Source organism: Eptatretus burgeri, chromosome 6 (assembly GCF_056783735.1).
Source record: "Eptatretus burgeri isolate ZD-2024b chromosome 6, Ebu_testis_v1, whole genome shotgun sequence".
Classification (NCBI taxonomy): Eukaryota; Metazoa; Chordata; class Myxini; order Myxiniformes; family Myxinidae; genus Eptatretus; species Eptatretus burgeri.
Window position 1 is genome coordinate 79019041 of NC_140966.1, and position 12500 is coordinate 79031540.

A 12500-nucleotide genomic window follows, 5' to 3' on the forward strand; every position below is an offset into this window, starting at 1 on the left:
ATCATTGCATCATCTTTCTCACTTAATTTACTGTATCTTACTGCAGATTAGATTTCTTGCTCGAATGCAGATTAGACTTGTCTAAGCTGTGTCCCATTCCCAGAAAAAAATGACATCAAACTGCAAACTGGTGTCCTGGTGCTTCTGAAGGCACGAGAGTGCTATCCTTCAGAGGGCACTTCAAGCTGATTTTCACCTCTTTGTCAGCTTGAAGTCTGCTTGGGGATGTTAAAGAGTTCCCAGTATATTCCAAAAATGGTAAAACTTTGTCCTGAAACCATGGCAGAATTCTAATTTCCTATATTTAGACATGGTTGATTGATCAGAGGGTTGACTGCTGTCCCTTACAATGACCCTTCCCAATTTATAATCCTTTTTTCTCATAAGCTATGTGGCTCCCAAAATCCTACAGTTAATTAATGAATGAATGAATGAAGATGTGAATGAACAATGAATAAGATTTGAATTCAATTGCCACTTAGTTTCCTCCATTTCCCATTTCCTACACTCTTTCTTTTCTTTGCATACATCTACATTCCTGCCCCCCCCCCCCCCACTCTACTCCTCTAACCACACCACTGCCTTGCATCTACAGTGATACTATGAACTCCACCACTTCCACCACTTCCTTTCACTTGTCTCCTCTCTCTCTGTCCCATCTTTCCCTCTTCTCCCCAAGTACCCATGAAGCTAAGAGCCGTGTAAGTGCTTGGCCGTAACATTGCCCATAACCGTTAGCTCTTTAAACAGCATGTAAATCTACTCTCGTTATGGCTCTCTCTGCCTCTCCTCTTACCTTATATCTTTCTCTGGTCTGTTCTCTCATCCTCTGCTGATGTATTTATGTGTTTTCCCTGTTCCTTTGCTTCTCGATCATTTAAATATCTGCACTCAGATTGCTTTCACTTTCCTCCACCACGGAATACCTTGCAGCTCTTCAACACAACATTCACATCACATTCTAGTATTTCATTTGCTCTCTTCACGTCCATCATGCTTTTCCAGTCCATTATTTCTTTCCAGCTCCACGTTTCCTGCAATTCTTTTTCTTGGTGCCCTGCCTTTATTTAATGGCCCTGTTCTGCTTTTCAGTCTCTTTCTTTGGATGTACATCTCATTGTTACGTGCTCTTCCACACAAATCCCAGAAGACAGAAATCTCTATTGTAAACTTGACATTTTAAAGCGTCACCGAGTTTAAAGGCGATGAAAGCCCAGTGATGGAAAGTGACTTATTTGATGACTGAGTGTCTGTGTCTTCCTCTTTGAAACACTCTTTACAGCACAAACCTGATCTATTGACACCTTGAGTTGCTGTATGTTATTCTCAAATTAATTCCCTAACTTGCGCATCGAGCAAGAGAAACAAAAAGCACCAGAAAACTGTTGAGTTGACAAAGGTGTCTCTGCATTGTACGTGGTAGTCCGATGTATCCAAGAGGACCTTAAAAGCAAAGCAATGCTGAAAATGACATTTCTCAGCTCGACTCCAAGCTGTTATCCTATAGTGCTTCACAGGCAAGGCATCATCGAGTGATCAGCCCTTTTGTAGGGGAAGTTAGGATTCTGTCATGGATGGTAAAGATCCTACAGTGCCTTCCAAGAAGAGTAGGCCACTGTGTGCTGGTATCTGGTACCAAAGCAAAATTCTAAATTACTGTGCTAATTTAGATGGTACTGCGTCAGTGGTTTAAACACACATTGATAATGGTGTGACAAGCAGACAACATTCATAATTGAAATAAATTTCTCGTCTTCAGATGCTCAATGAGCCAACGGCCCCACGTGGTGTTCAATAAGGAGACGGAGAGCGATGGCCCACTTCATGTTGTGAAGCCTTCATTGAGAGATTGCATCCTCCCAGATGAACTTTAGTATCTTGAGCATGGAGGTAATTGATTTGTAAAGACTGTGGCAATCACTAAAAAAAAGATAATTAAGTACATATTCTCACTGACAAGCAAGATGGTTAACGTGGTAACATATTCATTTGCTTAAAACCTAATTAAGCATTTAATTAACAATCTTACAGACTAGTTGGATAAATAATTCAGGAGTGCATAATTGATTCGTGAGCTAATTAAGGAGTCAAAGAATGAGAAATTCCACTGTTTTTCTGAAACTCGCTAATAGGGACATTTGAATACGAGGATGCCAATGAGCATTATAATTTTTATTTAATGGGAACAAAGTCATTATGGTTGCATTCTCATTTAGTGCTAGTTTAGTTTTTGTATGGCTCTAATTTTAATAATTGGTCATTCTTTAGAGATGGATTTTTTTGCAAAATCATATGAGCACTTCACACTACCTGGAATGGATATAATTATATGTATTTATATGTATATATTTTTTTTTATATGTATATATATATATATATATAATATATAATATATAGATATATAATAAAGCTCTTTAAAACCACTGATTGACTGACTGACATTAAAGATCGGTACGTTCTGGGTAAGGTATAAAGCTGAAAATTTGCAGGCCGATGGACATCGAAGCAGGTACACCGAGAAAAACCACAGAATCGTCGTACAACATTTATAAATGAAAATATAAAAAATTTAAAATATATATATTGAAAAAAATGCAGGTGAGCGACCTGAGACAATGAGGAAGCATGGTAATTTTATGTGCCGAATGACATCGAAGCCGATACACCAGCAAAATCACAGAACCGTCGGAAAGCATCCGCAAATGAAAATATAAATAATGAGAAAGATAAATGAAAATCAATAAATGAAAAATCAAACGCAGGTGAGTGACCCCAAGACAATGGGGAAACACGGTTCATATGCTTACACATTACCCCTATTTTTTTTTCTTACACAATGTGTAAGTATACCCCATACATATACATATATATGTTTTTTGTTACATTTTGAGATGGGGTGGGGAACCATAGAAAGATTGTGCTAATAATAGTATGGACCATGTTCTCGAGTATGATAGAATTACTCTTGAATTAGGGATTTGTCAGGGGTAAGTTGGATCTAATATGTGCACTGAAGGGGCAGTGACCATCCTTTATGGAGCAGAATAAGGAAAGGTTGTATCATGTAAAAAAAAATCTCCTGTACAGGTGAACTAAGGTGGAAGACTTGTGGCACAAAAATATAACAATATCGTTTCCAACCTTCCAAAAGACTGTTTCAGTCATGTGCTTCGAAAGGTTTGCCTCCAATTGCCTTCTTCATGGTCCTTGTATCGAATTATCTTGTATATTATCTGTCCTTGTATGGAATTTCCTCTTGAGCTAACAGCCAATCAGCATGGCCCACAAGAACGATTGTGAGGTCAGCGCAAGGAGCAAGATGTGCCAAGAACTGCACACATATGGACATCTTTCGGGCTTAAGATCAACTGATGAGCTGGTAAGCAAACCATGTAGAAAGGAGGAAAGGTGTGCTTAGATACAGGTACTGGGGCAGGTGAGAGATCTTTATAAACATGTGATTGACATGCTTTATCATTGACGATAATTACACTACAATTTCAGTGTGTGTGTGTGTGTGTGTGTGTGTGTGTGTGTGTGTGTGTGTGTGTGTGTGTGTGTGTGTGTGTGTGTGTGTGTGTGTGTGTGTGTGTGTGTGTGTGTGTGTGTGTGTGTGTGTGTGTGTGTGTCACCCACACTTTAGTACATGCTGCATCTGTCTTTTTCCTCCATATTCCCTTCCTATCTCCATTTTTGTGCATTTAATTAGCTCATTTGCACATTATTTTGCATATCATTCTGTCTCACTGGACTGTCAGGGTGCCATTAATTGCACAGCCTTTGAAGATGAAGGGCACAAGTTTGAGTTCTAAATGCCCTTCTTCCCTGCCTGGCAGCCGATTTGCCTGAGGCTGCAGCGGCAACAAGAAATGAGTGAAAAAATGAAATAAAGAATGGGGGGGGAGAGACAGAGGCAGCCACAGAAAGACAGACAGGTGTACATTGAGATCAGGAGTCAAGAGGAGTGAGAAAAATATGGTGATGGAGAGAGGGGTCAGAAGAGGGTCCAATGATGGCAGAGACCTTCTGAACTGTAAACATTTACTTTGGATCTAACTTTGTAGTGACAGTTCAAAGGAAATGAAGCAGAAGCTGAGTGGTGTTGTGTGAAAAATAAATAATGAGAAGATTAGAGGCAAAGAGCATCGTGGAGGGGTAGGGTCTGGGTGAGTACTGCATAACATGTTCAACTCCATGAGATTATATGATCTCTAAAATGGATTTACGCCATGGTATAACAACAAATTATATTATTGGAGTTAAGGTGGGACAAGATCTTCCTGTCCTTGAAATGGATGACAGGAGTACAGGAATTAACCAGAACGTTCACACAAGATCGCAGGAATTATACGTGCAGTACAGAGGGTGTTTGGGGGGGGGGGGTACGGGACATCTTGCCTTCCCTTTCCCGACAGGGGCACCTTCCCCCTATCCATCCCCCCTTCCCAAGTGAAGGTATTCTCAACATTTCGTAGCCTGGGAAAGAGTGTGACACCACCATATGTGGAGAGAATTAGATACAGTAAGTGGTTCACTTTATCAACAAGCCACCTCGAAGGAGACAAAACTCCAACCTGCTGGATTTCTGGTCGTGGGATTAATCAAGATATCTGAGAGGTTTACGGATGGTTAAAAATATAACAGACAGAAAGAAGGTCGAATGAGATTGGCTCGCTGGGTGCGAAGCTCTCTGGGTTTCCAGCGAGTAGCTACATGCTGTTTGCATGTGACGGGTGTGATTGTCCAAAAGCGCATTCTTCATTTGGAATCGGTATGGTACTTAATTGCATCGAGTATTATCATTGAATTATTGGATTTTATTTTCTGAAGATTGATGCACAAAGAAGTGGGTTAACCAGCAAGGTAAACGATAAGAAATAAGTTTTGTTTTTATGAAGTTATAATTAAAAACTTTTGCCCAAGGGCTCAAGGCAAGGAGCTGATGAGTAATTTTTAAACAAAATGTGGCACCTTGATGGTGACACAGTCTATTAATAAAAATAATAATAATTAAAAAAAAAAATTGTGCTCGAGGCTCTAATGAAGTGAAGGAAACAATCATTTGCAAGAAAAACCCCCCTCTTTTGGAAAATACCGAATTATAATTGTGTTTAATTTGCACCATTGAAGCCACTGCTGGAAGTGTTTATTCCTGTGCAAATTGGTGGTGGGAAGCACGTAGCGTAGGTTTTCATCGCTGCAGAAGATGTTCTCTCTCTCGTGTTCTCTCTCTCTCGTGTTCTCTCTCTCGTGTTCTCTCTCTCGTGTTCTCTCTCTCTCTCGTGTTCTCACTCTCTCGTGTTCTCTCTCTCGTGTTCTCTCTCTCGTGTTCTCTCTCTCGTGTTCTCTCTCTCGTGTTCTCTCTCTCGTGTTCTCTCTCTCGTGTTCTCTCTCTCTCTCTCTCTCTCTCTCTCTCTCTCTCTCTCTCTCTCTCTCTCTCTCTCTCTCTCTCTCTCTCTCTCTCTCTCTCTCTCTCTCTCTCTCTCTCTCTCTCTCTCTCTCTCTCTCTCTCTCTCTCTCTCTCTCTCTCTCTCTCTCTCTTTCTCTCTTTCTCTCTCTCTCTCTCTCTCTCTCTCTCTCTCTCTCTCTCTCTCTCTCTCTCTCTCTCTCTCTTTCTCTCTTTCTCTCTTTCTCTCTTTCTCTCTTTCTCTCTTTCTCTCTCTCTCTCTCTTTCTCTCTTTCTCTCTTTCTCTCTTTCTCTCTTTCTCTCTTTCTCTCTTTCTCTCTTTCTCTCTTTCTCTCTTTCTCTCTTTCTCTCTTTCTCTCTTTCTCTCTTTCTCTCTTTCTCTCTTTCTCTCTTTCTCTCTTTCTCTCTTTCTCTCTTTTTCTCTTTCTCTCTTTCTCTCTTTCTCTCTTTCTCTCTCTCTTATAAGGCACCTGTCAGATCTTTTATGGTAAATGTAAGTATGCACTGAAGATCAATCAATCAGCGTTTGAAATGTCAGACGGCCTTTGCTCAGGAAACTGTTTGAGTCGGTTTATGTTGTTCCCCCCCCCTTCTTCTTTTAATACATAAGAGTATACTGTACTTCATTAAGGGGTGAACTATTTGTATACCCATCCAAATCCATGTGCTTAATTTTGACTTTGTATGAGTCAATTATCCCAGCACCTTTTTTCGTCTATACACGGTGCAAGATAATGGAAGAGCTTCAAAATATACTTCCTTTTGAAGGGAAACAATCTCCTCACTAGTTAATTAACGGAGTAGAAGCTCCACAATATGAATTGTTATCGTGTGTCTCTTGCCGAGCTCTCCAGGCCTCAGCCAGAAAGCGGGCCTCGTTCGACTTAGGCCGAACACTGACACGTATTCTTTATTTTATCCTCAGTGTGCTCCTTTCAAACTTCTCGACTTTATATTTGACTTATTTTCAACCCCCCCCCCCCGCCCCAAGCCATGCTCCCCCCCCCCCCACACACACACACACACACACACACACACACACACACACACACACACACGAAACTATTGAACACAAAAAAAACAAATCATTAACTCATTCTGCCTGTTATTTCGTTGCTTTACTCGTTTAAGAAGTAACATTTGTCGTCCGTCTATCTGTATTTTTTGCAAAGAATTTCCATTTCCACATTTTGCTTCATGCATTTCCCCATTAATACATCTTTCAAAAATCAATGGGATTTTGAAGTTCCATTTGAACGATGTTTTCCAGGAATGCATCTGTGACGTAAATACCTGAAAGTGCCTGAAAATAGGCATGTGTGCGTGCGTGCGTGCGTGTTTTGATCAAGCATAAAATAACATAGTATTATCTCTGACTCCCCCTCCACCCCCCTTCCTCGCTCTCCCCCATTCCTTCCCCCCTTTCCTACTCCCCTCTCCTCGCTCCTCCTCCTCCTCCTCCTCCTCCTCCTCTTCGTCCTCCTCGCCCTCTCCTCTTCCTCCTCCTCTCTCTTCCCCCCCCCTCTCTCTCTCTCTCCTCTCACTCACTCCCACCTCCCTTCTTGCACCCTCTTCTCCCAGAGTGTTTAATGACATGTGGTGAGGCGTCACTCTCCCCACCCTCCCCCCTCGCTCCCACCCCCCCCTCCTGTAGTGTATAGCAACATTTGGCGAGGTGTCGCTTCCCCCACATCCCCCTTCCTCAACCCTCTTAGCTCCCCCACCCCTTCTCGCTCCTCCCCCTCTCTCCTCCCTCCTCCCTCCCTTCTCCCAACCCCCTTCCCCTCTCTCCGACCCCTCCCCTCAGTCTTCTCTCACTCCACTCTCTCATCTCTCCCTCCCTAACTCTCTCCTCTCTCTCTCCCTCCCTCCGTCTCCCTCCTGTGTCTACCCCCTCCCAACTCTTCCAATTCCGACATTGCTTGGGTGTTTCTGGGTGCATGGGTTTATCAATGGCAATTGGTAATTACTTGCCAAGCCAAGCGTTCCGTTGGAGTTCGTGCTTGAGTGCTTAAGCCACTTGCCGAGCACCCTTCAGTAGATAGCGGTACGGTTAGTGTCCCGATCGGAAGGTACAGTTGGCAGTTGCTACACAAGGTAGAGGTATGCACACAGCACTCGCGTTTTACTCGAACCACAACAGACACACGGTAGCAAGCAAATGAAATAGAACAAATAATAATTTAATAACAGCTGTGTGCCCAAGGATGGGCTTCTCAAGCTAGAAGGTCAACAAACTGCTTCGTCACTGGGTGGGCAAATACACTCAAAATGGCGCCTCGTCACTTTCTGGGCGGGAAGACGTACAGGAGATATTTCGGAGACGGCACTCGACGTCAAGACTCGTGAACCGCTGTGTAGCTTATTCTCAAGAGCGAATATACCGACCTTTCTTCTCCTGCACCCGGTCTGTTCACAACAATGACCCACACGAGATGATTTCTGAGTCCCCCTGATTAGGCTACAAGGCACTCTTCTTCCCCCAGAAACGTACACTCTTCACGGCTCAGCCGAACAGTAAATGGCTCGTGCCTTCCCCAGCACCCCGCAAATTCACACAGCACGAACACGAGAATCGTGCAGACTTTGTCGTGCCGAGAGGAGAGCAGAGCGAGATCCTCCATGGAGCCACGTTCCTTCCTCGACTACTTTGCCCCTACATGCTCCTCACAGAATGCGGGGGGGGGGGGGTGGGGGAGAGGGAATCACAAAATGGCGGAAGTTGTCCATAATCCCTATCTAATTGACACCACACCACCCCCCCCCCCCCGTGTGGTGAGACGTAACACTTAAGCTCGCAGTTTCCCAACTTAATTACATCGAGCTGTCTCCTACACGTACACAAACCAAACAACTCGATTCAATCCTAACTTTCCTCTGAAATTCCTTCGTCTACCCCATAATAATACATTTGAGAACACCTGATTTCCCAGCCGTTTGCCATATTTATTACGTGCTTTCTAAATTACCAAGCCAATTTGTTTTTTCAACCATCACACACAGCTGTTTATAATGATTAATGTTTTTGCACATCTCCTTGAAACGTGTGTGTATATGTGTGCATGCACGTGTGTTGTTTATAAAGTGTAACATTCTCTCTCTCTCTCTCTCTCTCTCTCTCTCTCTCTCTCTCTCTCTCTCTCTCTCTGTCTCTCTGTCTCTCTGTCTCTCTGTCTCTCTGTCTCTCTGTCTCTCTGTCTCTCTGTCTCTCTGTCTCTCTGTCTCTCTGTCTCTCTGTCTCTCTGTCTCTCTGTCTCTCCTCCTCCTCCTCTCTCCAGATGTGTCAGGGCAGTGATTATGTCCTTAAAAAAAGTCTTTGGAGGTGTTTATCTCTGGATGTGTCTGGACAGTGTTTGTCTCTGAGCCGTGTTTGTAGTATGACCGGTAGAATATGGATTTTAGACATTATTTTGTTTCCACCTTCACTGTTATTCTCTGCAGAATCATTTTGATGAAACAGTATGAATCGTAATTAATGCTCCACCGCATGTCTGCCTTCCCTTCCTCTCACCTTATGCTGCCTTCCCTTCCCCCACCCCTCTTCAATCTCCCTCCCCACTTCCCACACCCCTCCTTACCCATCTCCCTCCTCTCTCTTTTCCCCACCACCTCCTCACTTTCCCCCCTCTCTCACCCACCCCTTTCTTTCTCTCCCCCCTATTCCCCCCTCCCTTTCTTTAGTATTCCTATCAGCAAAGTGACAGGTGGTATTTGCTGGTATTTAATATAGGAGGCTATTATTTAATTATATCGGGTTAGAAATAAAACATCGCTCTTTCCCAATTTTTCCCGATTTCACTCTAAATTCTGACATAATTATTTCGGCCATGAGTTCCAATCATCAAATATGGAATCTGATTTTGAATATAAGCTTTTAATCAGCCTCTGCGATACTTTATTCAATCTTGCCAGGAGCCAATCAAGTTGCAACTAGCCTCACACAGACAATCAGCATTTTAAGTCCAATTTCAACCTGTTAATTACTGAAGATTTTGATGCGGTCAATACACCTTCGTTAGGCATCAACTATGAAGCTTGTTACCAAGTTTCATCAAAAACGTGCGTTTGGTTCAAGCGATAATGACTGAAGTGTTTTTCAGACTCCCTGACTGATTGACTGACTTACCTACAGACATTGCTCAATCGCATCTCACCAGACTTAAGAACAGTTGACCTAAAAATGAAAGGACTGCAATACATATTAAAGGATCAATAAGGAATGTATTTATTTTGTATAATATATCAGAAAACCGGAAATCAGTCAGGTGCCAGAAACTTAAACATTACATACATCAAGCCAACTTGAAAACTGAAAAAAATGAATTCATATCATTAATAGTCTGAGAAACTGGACTGATAAAAACCAACCCGTGGGAATATTTGAAGGACATGTCAGGGAATATTAGAACAACCAAGTTACAGCTGGAGGTTGGCCTGAGTTAAGTGACAATCCTTGAAAAAGCAATTGGAGTAAAAATACAATGACGTGGAACACCTAAAAATATTCGTTTCTTGAACTTGGAAAATATTTTTGAGTAATGATCCCAATATTGTGGAGAAAGTGAAGGTGAGATAGCATCTGGGGGACAAGCGACCTCAATGTAGTCAGCACAACTGTATTGTTGAGATGTGAAGTTTGGGAAAATGGTGTAAGGCTGTTGGATTTTAGGAGGGCAAACTTTGAGAGTATGAGAAGTGATTTCAGAGCTTTAGATTGGATAAAGTTAATGAGTGGGTGGGTGGTCAGCATCAGAGAAATGGGCAACCTTCAGGGAGCAAAGGTGGAGTGTACAGAGTAGGTGTGTACCAGTGAGGTGTCAAGGTGGAGGCAGAAAGAGACCTGTGTGGTTGAGCAGAGAGGTATGTAGAATAATTAAAGATAAGCAGAAGGCGTTCATGTAATACAAGACAAGAGGACAGAGTCTGACTCACATCACTATAGGAGGAAACGGAGACTAGAAAAGAAAGTAACTCAGCAGACCAAGAGGGATTATGCGGGACGAAAGGAACACAGCCAAAAATATTAAACACTAGGAAGAGTACTCGTCTCAAGTGACGGGAAAAGCAAGAAAAAGTATCCGTCCCCAGTGACAGGGAAAGTTGAACTTGATCTATCAATTTAAATAATATTTCATGGAATATAACAAGGTCAATTATGTTGCATTCTTGGTTTCATGCAGAGCCAAAGCTCAGAGCTACTTTCAGTTTACCACCCACCACAAAATGGACGTGCAGCACTGGGTGGTGGAGGTTGGATTTGAGGGCAAAAGAGGGCAAAATATCCTGGCTGCGAATTAAAATTTGGCATCAACCTGACTCATGCCTGTTCTCCCATCATTTCAAAGGAGAATGTTGAGCTCTTCAATGCAGTTTGAGAAGAGGCCGCAGTAAACTAGACAGACGAACGCACGGACAGACACCAGGATTCACAATATATAATTAATAGATGACTTCCCGTCTAAGGAACTTCAACACAGAAAGAGACCATTCGGCCCATGAAGCCTGTACAATGGTTGCCAAGCATTGAATTTTTTTGTACACAGAGTCTCGGCTTGAGGAAGAGCAAGAACACGGAACAGATCATGACACAACAGGGCAAAAGGAACGGTAGAGAAGGTAGGGGGGAAATCAACAGTGGAGTTGAAGGACAAAATAGAGGGAAAATTGGACAAACAATGGGTTAGGGAGGAATGGGGTGGACAGGATGGATACCGAGGATACTTATTCCTCCTGCCCACCCCCCCCCCCCCGCAGTCCTCCCTGTCCCTCTCCTGTCTCCCTCCCTCCCCTCTTCCTCCCCTCTCTCTCTCTCTCCCCTCTCTCCCCTCTCTCCATCCCCTCTCCATGTCCATGCTCTATCCTTTTTAAATGGCTTTGACTTCCTTTTCACTTTTTTCACATTTGCTATTCAGTTATAACTTTTATTTGATATTTGATGAACGACACTCGTTACTGAGAGAAGCAGCTTCCTAAGCAAAGGTTATACTGGGTAGTTTGGCATTGCCTTCCTAGCACTAGTTCGGGTGGGAATTTGGAACTTGGCCCTCGCAGCAACTGCTTGTTGGACACAAAGTCCGACCAGTGAGAGCTAAGGATTCTCTGAAGAGAACTGCTACCAAAGGAATAAAGTCTCGATCTCAGATCCCTGGTCAGAGTCAAAGTTTCACATCCATAGAGCTAGATGGGAAGCACCAAGGACCGGAAGACTCAGACTTTCGTCCTCCCACACAGGTACCGGCAGCGCCACACCCCATGGTCCAATGAATCCATGACTCCCCAGGCCCGATTCAGACGTCCTTTGACCTCTGGCCCACAGCCAGCAGAGACATGAATATTACTGCCAGGTAAGAGTGGTGTTTTATGGTGGCCAGAGGACAAATCCTGCCACCAACCTCCCAATAAAAGTAACCCAAATGCAGGAGGATGTCCACAGACACAGTTGGGTAGGAGATATGGATGGCCATTGGCTCACAAGGAGCTCCTCCACCCTTTTCAGGTGTGGCAGGCTGTTCAGTTGAGTTTGAATGCTTAAAAGATGAAATGGAGGCTGATTCACTTGGCAATTTTTTTCAAGAAGTTCATAATGGAGACTCGAGTGGCTGCCTTAATTTTCTGTTTGTAAACATTCTTGAAACATTCCAGGACATGATCCATCTCCCTACGCACCTTGGAACTTATGCAGTCGGTAGCATGTTCATCATGAACTACTCGATCATAATGACAGAGAATGAACCACTCACTCAGGATGATGGAGCATGAACTGCTTGCTAAGGATGATGGAGCACAAACCGCTCACTCAAGATGATGGAGCACAAGTTGCTCACTCAGTATGAAAGAGCACGAACTGCTCACTCAGGATGACGGATCATGAACTGCTCACTCAGAATGAAGGAACGTGAACCGCTCACTCAGAATGAAGGAACGTGAACCGCTCACTCAGAATGATGGAGCATGAACCCTTCACTCAGGATGACTGAGCAAGGACTGCTCGCTCAGAATGAAGGAATGTGAACCACTCACTCAGAATGATGGAGCACGAACCCCTCACTCAGCATGACTGCAGTATGAACTGCTCACTCAGAATGATGGAGCA

At 43.3% G+C, this 12500-nt stretch overlaps 1 long non-coding RNA gene across 2 annotated transcripts in view; it reads left to right on the forward strand.

The window, feature by feature from the left end:
• The window catches only part of LOC147025138 (uncharacterized), a 157466-nt gene that overhangs the window by 91213 nt on the left and 53753 nt on the right, over window positions 1-12500 (forward strand). For both annotated transcript variants that reach the window (XR_015058853.1, XR_015058852.1), the window contains exon 2: window positions 1760-1890. This is a non-coding gene — a long non-coding RNA (uncharacterized LOC147025138). The remainder of the gene's footprint in view (window positions 1-1759; window positions 1891-12500) is intronic.